Here is a 12,849-nt window from a genome sequence, read left to right on the forward strand (position 1 = left end):
CTCTAAGTTTCTTAAGGAAATTGCCTGCGATAACAAGCTAATGTCGTGGCAGGCAATCATAAGATGCCTAGCCAATTTCAAGTCTATCGTTCAGCAATTGCTACCGAGAAGCTTACTAGAAAGAATATACAATGAAATCAAGAACTACAGGAGGACTCATTTGAAGAAAAATGTGCAAGGCTCATCTTAGTCTTGCCAGAAAAATCAAAAGCACGCCTTCTGAGAAGGCGACAACTTCAGCAACCTCACCAGGGGCAACAACCTCAAAAGTGTTTGATATGAGAAGGCTCGTGTAATTTACAGGAGGAAACTGATCACAAAAATTGTGTCAAAGCTGCCTCAAATAAACAAGATGCATCAGCAGTAGCATCGAGTCTTCCTCTACTGACTACTTGGCGTTTAATGAATGCAACTGTGCCAGAAGCAATAAATCAGGAGGACATGATCTAGGATGGTTTATGGAGCATGGATGATTAGTGGTATTTCAACAAACAGCACTATTAGTTAATAAAGATGGCCACCTCCTTACAAAAAATTGTGTGTTTGAGTTCCGTTACAAATGTGAGAGATGAATTGATGGGCGACTTGTGAGAACGGGTCCGGAAAGTATACCTTCACTATTAACAGTGACCGAAACTGAACCCACCTAAAATTTTCTTATTAAAAAAAGAAACGCTACCGTGCATACATCTGCAGACCCCGTTATTACTAGTATCCTTAACATTAAATGTTTCTTTGTCTTATATTTCTCACTTTGTCAGTAGTTGTCCTCGTGAACCAAAGAAGTTTCTCTGGCTAGGAAATGACGTAAATTTCTTGGTTCTGTGGAAATTTTTGGATTATAATGGATGCAGTCTAGTAAAGCTTTTTTTTTTGGCAATATGTCCATCAATTACGATTTTTGAGCTACACAATCAGCTATTCTAGTGACTGACAATGGCAATATGAAACAAGAGTTGCATTGTAGAGTTAAAGATTGGATATTTAGATGACAATATTTACGCTTGATTATTTTCCTTTCATGGGGAAAATAATCAAGTTTCTTCCTGAGCCAATATATATAATGTGTGTGTTTGCATGTTATGCAGTGTGTGTAAATCTGTATATAGATATTATATTTATTTACTAAAATGTACAAATACACAAATAGACATTGCATCTATGTACATATAGAAACATAGATTCAATATACGTATATAAATTATACTCCCTCCATTCCAATGTGATAAATAACAAAAAGTGGTGCTCAAATCAATGTTTCGTTTGGTTTATTTCATTTCCCACAAATTTTTTCCACTCGTAATATATTTCAATCATATCTTTGCTATCCATATATAGTAACTATGCCTAGTGATGTTTTAATTGTTAGATTCACAAGTTTATTAACTTTTTCAGAAATTGAATATTCGTTTACGAGAAAAGAAGATGTTGCATTTTTTTTTTGTAATAGAGTACTTAATTTTGTTTTGCTCTAGCCATATTACAACACTGAAAAATCTAATTACCATCTCGAATAATACTGGCTAATTTTTACAAAATTTATCGAACTATAATCCACTAAGGTATAAAATTTACTGAATGAGAAGTAAGAAATGATTCTCGCTAACTGCAGTCTTGGATGTTCTGCGACCTTTCCGGGAGCCATGATTCAGAATAGACCTTATTGGTAAATGGCTCGGTCATTGGACTCTGTCAAATGCCAGTTACCAAGTCTTAAAGGTTAGTGTATTAGACAAAAATATATTTGTTGAGAAATCAGCAAATTGATGCCTTAGAAATCTGAATTTCAGGTATGCAAGAGATTTGTTGGTATAAAAAACTTACGCATACCGCAGAAGCAATTCTAACACATACAAAAATATGTGGGAAGAGGAGCAGAATAAATACTCAATAATTTAATTAATTCAAAACTCAACAATAACAAACATCAAGTCATAGCCTTTTGCTTACGACAACTTTCAAATCTCAACTATGCGATTTTCTCTCAAACCTATTCTTAAAACTCAATTCAACTCTTCAAATAATAACCTATTAGACTGTTAGTATTTATAGACTCCAAAATTTCCTAAAATAAATACAGCTGTAAACCAAAACTTACTTGGAAACTGATTGAGATTTCCTAATCTAATATGGAAACTAGACAAACAAGACACCAAAACGAATTAGGAAACTAATACTAAAATGGCTTGGTTTAATTTCTTACATTGCCTCCCTTAAATCAAGCTCTTGATGTTGTCATCTCCAATGTCATCACGAGCTTGAATCTCCATGAAAAATTTAGTCACAGTATAAACAGCATTCAATACCAACTTGCAATAGATCTCCAATTTCATTTTCACACGCGGTAGTGGACGAAATTTGTACTTCTTGAATAATTTCTTGGCTTGACCACTCTTGTAAAAAGAAAAAAAATCAAATATATCCACCAATTCTTCATTAGATACTCCACAATTCAATTCATCCATATCACCAATAAAGTCTCCAAAAATAAAAAAATCATAATTTTTACCAATGAAGTTTTCAACATCACCATATTTTTCCTTTAGTTTTTCAACACTAACAATTGCATCAACTTTAGCAGTATCACAACCTTCAATTAATTTGTCCACCTCACAGTTGATTTCACCCAAGTCCATCACTTGATTTTTCTCTTCGAAAAATTCATCAGTCTTGACAAAATGAACAATTTCTACATCGTCACAATATTCAATCACATCAGTAATTTCACTACTATTTTCGCCTTCTTTCTCAATCACTTGCGAAATTTCTTTTTGAGTCATAAATTTTTCATCTTCATGTGCACTCACAATTTCTTCTTTTTTTGACTCATCAAAATATTATTTTTTTTCTTCTTCATCACATATTTCTTCTTCATCGTGACCATAATAAGAATTCATCAAAATTTTCCAAACCTCCTTTGTTGTTTTTGCATGTTTGAATTTTTCGCTACATGTAACTGGACTTGAGTGTTGAGATAGTGGAATACCTTACAATCCAACTATCTATCCCTCCCCAACTCTTTAATTGCATCATCTAATAATTCTGTGTCTCGTACACGTTCCATGAACCCTTTCTCAACAATATCTCAAATACCAATAGCTTTGAAAAAATTCTCCATCATCATCCTCCAAATCTCAAAATCATTTTTACCATCAAAGATAAAAACACCACAACATGGTAAATAATACGGATCCATATTTTAATTTCATGAACAAGCTCCAGGATTAAAGCCTAGAGCTCTGATACCACTTGTTGGCATAAAAAATTACGTACACGGTGGAAGCAATTCTAACACATATAAAAATATGTGGGAAGTGGGGGAGAACAAATACTCAATAATTTAATTAACTCAAAACTCAACAATAACAAATATCAAGTCGTAGCCTTTTGCTCACGATAACTCACAATTCTCAACTATGCTATTTTCTTTCAAACCTACTCTTAAAACTCAACTCAACTTTTCAAATAATAACCTACTAGACTGTTAGTATTTATAGACTCCAAAATTTCCTAAAACAAATATAGTTGTAAACCAAAACTTATTTGGAAAGTGATTGAAATTTCCTAATCTAATATGGAAACTAGACAAACAAGACACCAAAAAGAATTAGGAAACTAATACTAAAATAGCTTGGTTTAATTTCCTACAGATTTAACATTGTGGACATTGGGAACTTGCTGGCAATGTAAAGGCCTACTCGAAATGCAAATGTTGGTGGCTTTCCCATGCTGCTAACTCTAAGTAGCTACCGTTGGGAAACTTGTACCCGATGCTGAACCCTCACAGCCAAATTTGTTTGTTCATGGATTTGACACTATTTTTTTTATAATTTTTTTCCTGACGGGGGAGGAATGGGATTAAGAAGCGGGGAGGGGGTTAAGAGATTAGAACTTAGAATCTCTACTTTCTGGGATCTCAACGTTGGATTTGACACTATTTACTTGTCCTAAACAATAAGCAAAATTACGGTGCCTTAGAAACATGAATCTAAATAGCACTATGTCAATAAATGAATTTTGGGATAATTTCAGAAATCTCCCCTGAGTTTTGTCATAATATCACTCAACTCCCCTCAAGTTTTTAAAATTTCACTTACTTCCTTTTCAACTTGACAATACTAAATATTCTTATCAAAGGTCACAAATTGATAACATTACCCTTGCTCTTAATAACCATTTAACCAAAAAGCCAAAACAAAATAAAATTTTAAAAGCAAAAAATGTAAATTGAAAAAACAAATTGCTAGCTAATAATAGTTCATATTTCTTTATATTAGAGTCATGGTGGAATAGCAAAGGACATGAATAAATTAAATCAATTCAAGATTTCATGCACAGTTACAATTAAGGAAGTCAAGATAGTTTTTGAGTAAATATGTTTTAATTCATGGTGTATGTTAAGTTGTATTAGAAACTAAAATAATCTCTTCATATGTGTGGATTTTTCTAGGTGTAAATTTTGTTTTTGTTTCAATACAACTAAAATAAATAGTTTATGTTAAGAAATTTACACCTTATAAAAATTTAACCATATTTTATTTTCTATTGTTGTTTTAAATTTTATAAGTAGGATAATATAAGGTAGTATTGGAACAAAAGTTTTATCTTTCTTGTATTTCCTCCAAAAGGGTTAAAATGTTATAAGAAATGTCAATCCAAGGGAGGTAAGTGAGATTTTAAAGACTTCAGGAGAGTTGGATGATATTATAAGAAACCTTAGGGGAGGTTTCTAAAATTATCCCATGAATTTTTCAACTCATTATATTAATTTGCTGCGAATTTCCATGTCTCTGATTTCTTGTGAACATCCATACTAAATGCATGCTATCTGATTTCTTCCAAATGGTTTTCTATTTATTTTCCAATCTCGGTTTGATTTGCATTCCATCGAAGATGCTTCCCATCTGCTTCTAAACAACCATTATTCATTAATTTGACCTTAATGAATCAAATACCTTCTATTTATAAAGTACACGCATAATAGAAATCAGAAGATCATAAACTAATCTAATGATAATTGCATAATTCTTGGAGCCATGTAATGCTATGCATATAATTATATATATTTTTTGGTGGCACAAACGTAGTGTAATACACTACTATTATTGAGTTCAGTCAGTTGCCTTGCTGGTTTTTAACCATAGTCACGGCAGGACTCGCGATCTAACTTGATTCAACTCTTTCCTATATGTTCTTGGGACGACTCTTCCATCAGGGTCCTAAATAGTTTTTTTTTTTTTTGTAATGAAAGGAAATTGGGTCCTAGATAGCTTTATTATTTGTTAGCTTACATCAGGCTTCTTAAGATGCATTTTCTAATTAAGTGAGACTGAAAAATGTTCTAACAAGGGAACTAAATCATTTTGTGACGACATGGAATTGGAAGATCATGATCATCTTGGCATTTTTCCGGTGGACCGACAAAATGCTAGCTTCAAATTAGGTGGTCTTGTCTTGAAAAGGACTAGGCTTGGAATTGGGACCAAAGACATTACTTAACAAAGTAAACATTCCCCTACCTAGAAATAGAATATATGTCGCTTTAAAAGACCAAGATAAACCTGCAAGATGTTCGTAATATGTATGTTGGGACGATGTTCATCAAACTTCCGCTGTCTTAACCCTTAATATTTTCGAATTATCCCACGCGAGGCTAGGCAATTAAATGGTGGAACATCTTCTTTTCTCGTAAATGAGAAAAAGCCAAAAAGCAAAAGTTACCCAAAAAAAAAAAAGAAGGAAAAACAGAAGGTGTGCACGGAAAAGCCAAAAAGCAAAGATAGACTGCTATGCACTTTTTTCTTTTGAAAAAAATAAACATTGAACCTTGATGAGACTTTAAAAATAGTTTAGGGACTAATTAACAAATAAAAAAACTTGAAGTACTTTTGTGAGACTTTAAAATTAGTTTCAAGGATCAAATATATAAACTGGTTAAAAAATGAGAGAAAGATAAGGGTTTGTCTTAACAATTGTTTATTATCCTATCAATATTTTCTAACATTCCATATTAGGTTATAAACTTTTAGTGATCAAAGACCATAAGTTGGCTGTATGAGATAAGCCCAAGAGCAAATGCAAATGATTGCACTGAGTACTCGACTTTAGTCACCATGAGAGCTTTTACAAAAACGCAAGTCTTTACTTTGAGAGTCTTGAAGTATTCCAACTTTAGCAGATCATAAGACAAAATCAAACACAAAGATTCCTCTATTTAACTTTTTTTAACTTTGATAGTCTTGAAGTATTGTACTTGAGTCAGAAGCTTAAGATAAGAATAAAAAAAAACTTGAAGACTACGACATCGAAATTGCGAGCGAATACAGATACATATACATCTAATCTAAATATATAAAAGGGAGAGTTGGGTTATGAATAGTGCTTTTTGGTCAAGCGGTTATACTGTAATTATTGTCTCTCTTGCTATGCAATTTATTACACATTGTAGTGGGCGGAGTGGTTGTCTACCATGTTGACAAGAAGCCTCTAACTGCACGATTCTCAAAAATTAAACCGAAAAAAAAGAAGAAAAATCCAACATTGTCATCACAGGTAACGAAAATTGGTTAACGTGTCAAGACTTGGAACTAAAAATGGTTTATAATCCTTCTACTATTTAAGATGTACAATTATAAAAATATATTAGTCTATATATCCATATTAAATGGATATAATTATTACAAATTTTTTGATGCCCTTATTTTTATTGTTATTTTTTCCATTCTATAAACATAAAGTTATTTCCGTCTTGTATGTGAGCTAGATTGTCAACTTATTTCCTTTTTAAAAGAATTAATTTGTTATTTTACTAATATATTCGTATTTAATATATATATATATGATTATTATAAATTTTTTTAACCCATTCGTTTTTCTCAATGGCTCTAATGCTCTATATTGAAAAGTAATGTGGTGTGCTGTTCTTTTTTATTAGTTTAGTCAAACTGTACCATTAATTAGATTGTTTCTTACATTAAAAAACTAAAGTACTCTAAACTTCAAAAACAATATAATATGATTATAATATAAAAGGGAGAGTTGCCCTATGAATAGTATTTTTGGTCAGCCGGTTATCCTGCAATTATCTAACAATATAAAAGGGAGAGGTGCCCTATGAATAGTGCTTTTTTGTCAAGCGGTCATCCTGTAATTGTTATTGGATGTCCGGACTATTTTTATCAAATTGTCTGTTTTGTTTGTTTGCAGCAGGTATAGTTTTGGTGTATTTACGGGACATGTTGACCGAATTGGTAATTGGTGATGTAAAAAGTGAAGCCTATGAAAGTTGATTTTTTGTGGTTAATTATTTGCTTTTAAAGTGTTCTGTAAATGCAAATTACCTAGGAAAGAATTGATAAATTATTGTTGGCTTTAGTGACTTTAAAAATGGGTTTTATTATTGTGACATGAAATAAAATTGTTAAATGTTCTGTAAATGCACAATTATTGAGGAAACAATTAATAAATTATTATTGGCTTGACATGAAATAAAATTGTTAAGTGTTATGTAAATACACAATTATTGAGGAAACAATTAATAAACCACTGTTGGCTTTAGTAACTTTAAAAAATGGGTTTTATTACTGTGACATGTGGGTTTTATTAAGTCCTTAAAAGACTTGCCAGGTCTCCTTTTTTTTTTGTGTCAACAATGATTAATAATCTTTTGGGAATGATTCACTTTATAAATTTCTAATTATCCTGATCCAAATGCAAAATAACCTTATACAATTTTCTAATTTACGCTCATGCATTCTATGTAAGTGCCCTCATGCATTCTATATATTATTGTCCTCATGTATTCTATATATTTCACAATTGTTAACCTTTAACAAAAATAATAATTCCTTAATGATTTGCATGAATAAGATAATAACATAGATGTATACTAATAAACCCACATAATAAAAAATAGTTAACACGGGAAATATTAGTCCACCTGTACATTGCGCAGGCCGTCTCACTAGTACATATATATATATAGGACAACTATGATTGCTAGAAGAAATATAGGAATTCCAAACCACGCATTGGTAACAGGTTAGAGTTTTTCTTCTTCTCCTCTAGTCATTAATCAAAGTCTTCCTTTTCTATGCGATGCAACATCGTAAATGCATATATAGGTGTATAAATATATTGTAGCCTATTATTATTAAGGGTAAAAAAGAAAAAAAGATTTTTGTGGTGAACCTTATATATAGAATGTACAACTGCTCATGTTTTGAACTAAATTATAAAGATAACGAAATCCATAAAGAATTAGAGTCTCGAAAAGTGCGGAGGGAGTATTTAACTTTATTTACCATGAGTGTCTTTACAATCTATTATATACTAAATTCAAATGCTCAAGAAAAGAATAAAATAACACAATTGGAAATCTTGAAGAGTAGGACGTTGCCAAGAAACTTGACTTAAACAATATTCTCAAGGAGCTGCGAGTCTATATACAAGGCATGCATGGGCAGTTTTGATTGCTAGAGTGCATAGAAAAGTTGAAAACCTTGGTGCAAGGGCTAACATGTGCTGACATTCTTCTGTGTTACTAACAGGTTAGTATGTGTATTCTTCTTCTGTAATCAAGTGCTTTCTTTTTATTTAAACCTAAATCTTAGTTGCATGCTAACAGATATATCTGTTTAAATAGATTTTGTCAGCTTAACGGTACGTCTTCTATGTTTACGCGCTTTCTCCTTGTCTTTTATCATTTATATACATATCTATATAGCCAATCGAGCCAAGGACTGGCAGAGCTACCGTGCCAAAGGAAATTTTCAATTTTCTATATAGAATTATTTTTTAAAAAACCACAAAGCTTTAACTCTATATCTACCAAAAAGGGATTAAAGGTGAAAAAAATTCAAAGGAGGTATCCAAACACTCCTTTAATCTAATTAGATTTGTATATCTGTTAATCCTTTATACAGATTTTTTAGACTTCCCCTCCCTATACCCTAGGATGCCCTTATATACTTGTTAGCCTCTTACAATCTCTTTAAACTTTCCCTCCCTATAGAATAAAATATATTAGTTATAGGAATGTTAAGTCTTCTATGTTTACGCCATAAAAGTAAAGCTTTCTCCTTGTCTTTTATCATTTATATACATATCTATATAGCCAATCGAGCCAAGAATTGGGAAGTGATGATCATCTGATGTCGACTATGCTTCATAGCTTTCATCTATATCTTGTAAATTAACTTTGGTGTATGAATAAGATTTTCCTTTTCTTCATCTCTGACTGCTTCTACATTCAATATGGTTTGGAGCCAAGTTTTAGTCATCGGTCAGAGAATTTTAATCTACTGCCTGATCAAAAGGCATGTTCTGGTGCAACTTAACTATACCCAAGAAACAACAAAATGTCATCAGTCACTCACAACGTATTTAAAAAAAAAATAAATTTGGGACAGTTATCTAGCTCGGACCTTAAGATTCACTCCAATAGGAATCAACCTAAATGGTTAAATTAGCTTATCGTTCCCTTTTTCTTCAAACTTTTTTTTTTGTGTGCATAGAAGGACTCGAATCTTGAAACCTCTCACTCTGCACTCCCTCTCCCCAAATCACTCAACCCATACCTGCCCAAATTGGCTGATCCTCTTGATGTTTTCTCCCGCAGCAATTTTTCCTCTTGTTTATACGTACTCAATACGTACTCAACAAGAGATGTCTAGAATTGATCAAGAGCCATCGATCTTCAAAATCCATGGTCAACTACGAAGTGAAAATGAAGAGGCATACGAGCCACAAGTGGTTTCCTTCGGACCTTATCACCGCGGTAAGCCTAAACTAAAAGAGATGGAGAAGCATAAGCTAATGTACTTCAATGAGCTTCTTGGTCGTAGAGGTGAGAGTTATGTGAAATACATCATAGCTTTGGCTGATCTTCAAGATCAAGCTCGAAGGTGTTACGCAGAAGAAATCAATCTTAGTAATGATGATTTTGTTGAAATGCTATGCGTTGATGGCTGCTTTGTCATCGAGTTCTTGAGGAAAAAAGAATACATCCAGAATTGCGCTTGGAGAATGACCCCATTTTTCAGATGCTTTGGCTACGCCCAACCATTGTGCATGACCTTATATTATTTGAGAATCAGTTGCCCTTTTTTGTCCTGCAGAAACTGTTCGATATGACCAAGTCATCACGAAGCGAAGAAGAGAACCTTATTGACCTAGTGATTGCTCTCCATGGGTTTTGGAGCATGCCCCATCCACGTCTAAATTCTCATCCTACAAACTTCGAACAATATGAGGCGGTTCATCTTCTTGGCCTCATGCACAAAATTCTGTCTGCCTCATTTTCTGAAACACCTTCCTCAACCACGAATTCCAATCGTAGAGACTCATCTCTATTCATAAAATCAGCTGGTGAGCTCCGACAAGGTGGAATCAAGTTCAAGAAGGCAGAGGATAGTAAATCCTTGTTACATATCACTTTCAAAAATGGTGTACTTAAAATCCCTCCTTTAGTTGTGCAAGATCCTACAGAATCCTTCTTCAGAAACTTGATTGCATATGAAGAGTATATGTCTGATCCATCTAAGACATGGAAGTGTATATCTGATTACATAATCTTCATGGATTTTCTCATAGATTCCCCGTCCGATGTTAAAAAGCTTCGCAGACATGATACCATCGTGAATCAGTTATGTTAGGACCGGGCCAGGAAATAGACAAACTCAAGTTAGCACAAATTAGGCGGTATAACCGACCATATAATAGATAGGCGGTAGATACCAGCCATATAATAATTAGGCGGTAAAACCGACCATATAAAGACGGATAACAAAGCAAATAAAAGACACAGAAGATTTACGTGGTTCGGTCAAATTGACCTACGTCCACGGGCGAGGGAGGAGCAATATTTCTACTATGAAGAAGAAATACAAAAGACCGTAGGAAAGTGTTCCTAGGCCAATAGGCACTTACAAAAGAGTTTAGAAAATATTCCTAAACTCAAAACAAGAGAGCCTAAAATATTTGACTGAATGGGCTAAATGACTCAAGAAGCTAATAGCCCAAATTACTCTCTTGAGTGGTGCAAGATAAAACCTTCATAAGGCTCCCTTATTTATAGGAAACCAAAGGAAGAGTTCCTTTGGCTTCTACCGATGTGGGACGAAGCACCAAAAGCATTTGGTCAACAAATGCAGCTTCAACAAATCTCCACCTTGATGAGTCCCCAACATCGAGAGATTATAAACTTGCTCCACCTTCTTCATATAAGCCCCAATGGGCTTAAATCACCAATAACGAACACCAACCAAGTCCAAGCACTGCTTGAACTTGTAAACTGGAAGAGGTTTCGTAAACATATCGGCTGGATTGTCCTTAGTATTGATTTTCTGAATAAGGACTTTTCCCTCAGCAATGATATCCCGAATGAAGTGATACTTCACATCAATATGTTTCGTCCTCTCATGATACATCTGATCTTTAGTCAAGTGTATGGCACTTTGACTATCACAGTGAATATCAATAACACCTTGATATAGACTTAGCTCGCTAAATAAACTCTTCAACCACAAGGCTTCTTTGATTGCCTCGGTCACAGCCATATATTCTGCTTCAATAGTAGACAAAGCTACGACAGGTTGTAGAGTAGCTTTCCAACTAACAGCACAACCGCCAATGCAAAATACATAGCCTGAAAGTGATCTTCTCCTGTCAAGATCCCCAGCGTAGTCTGAGTCTACAAAACCAACCAAAGTGTTATTATTTCTTCCAAACTCCAAACATGCATTTGAAGTACCTCGCAAGTATCTGAGAATCCACTTCACAGCCTGCCAATGTGTTTTACCAGGACAAGACATATATCTGCTAACAACACTGACTGCTTGTGCAATATCTGGACGAGTACAAACCATTGCATACATAATACTGCCGACTGCACTGGAATAAGGAACTCGTGCCATATAATCTTCCTCTTCATCTGATTTTGGTGATTGAGCAGCAGATAGCCGAAAATGGCTAGCAAGAGGAGTAGATACTGGTTTAGCATCTTTCATGCCGAAACGCTCCAAAACTTTCTCAAGATAATTTTTCTGGGTCAAGAACAATTTCCCTACTCCTCGATCTCGCTTGATCTCCATGCCAAGAATTTTCTTAGCTGCTCCCAAATCTTTCATTTCAAATTCACTATTTAACTGCAGTTTCAAAGTGTGAATTTCTGACAAATTCTTGGCAGCAATGAGCATGTCATCAACATAAAGCATCAAATAAATGAAAGAACCATCATTTAACTTCCGGAAGTAAACACAACTATCATACATGCTCCTCAAATAACCATGACCCAACATAAAGGAATCAAACCTTTTATACCATTGTCTTGGAGACTGCTTCAATCCATATAAGGATTTCTTCAATAAGCAAACATGGTCTTCCTTACCTTCAATTTCAAAACCCTGGGGTTGTCTCATATAAATTTGTTCTTCAAGTTCGCCATGTAAGAAAGCTGTCTTAACGTCGAGCTGTTCTAACTCCAAATTATACATGGCAACTAAAGCAAGCAAAACACGAATAGAGCTATGTTTAACAACAGGTGAGAATATATCATTAAAATCAACACCTTGTACCTGACTATAGCCCTTTGCAACTAATCGTGCTTTATACCTTGCATCTTCAACCCCTGGAATACCTTCCTTCTTCTTGAAGACCCATTTGCATCCAACAATTTTCTTAGCTGACGGCGGCTTTACAAGAACCCAAGTTTCATTACGATGAAGAGATTCAATTTCTTCATTCATCGCAATCAACCACTTTGCAGAATTATCACAAGAAACTGCTTCTGAATAGATGGAAGGCTCACCAACTGCATCAGTTTCTTCTGCAACAGACAAAGCATATGCA

The 12,849-nt window shown here is 33.9% G+C and overlaps 1 pseudogene; it reads left to right on the forward strand.

Moving 5' to 3' along the window:
* Positions 1-9,622: 9,622 nt before the first annotated feature.
* LOC113765875 lies at positions 9,623-10,655 on the forward strand (annotated as a pseudogene).
* The last annotated feature ends 2,194 nt before the right edge of the window (positions 10,656-12,849 follow it).

Source organism: Coffea eugenioides, chromosome 3 (assembly GCF_003713205.1).
Source record: "Coffea eugenioides isolate CCC68of chromosome 3, Ceug_1.0, whole genome shotgun sequence".
In the NCBI taxonomy this organism is placed as follows: Eukaryota; Viridiplantae; Streptophyta; class Magnoliopsida; order Gentianales; family Rubiaceae; genus Coffea; species Coffea eugenioides.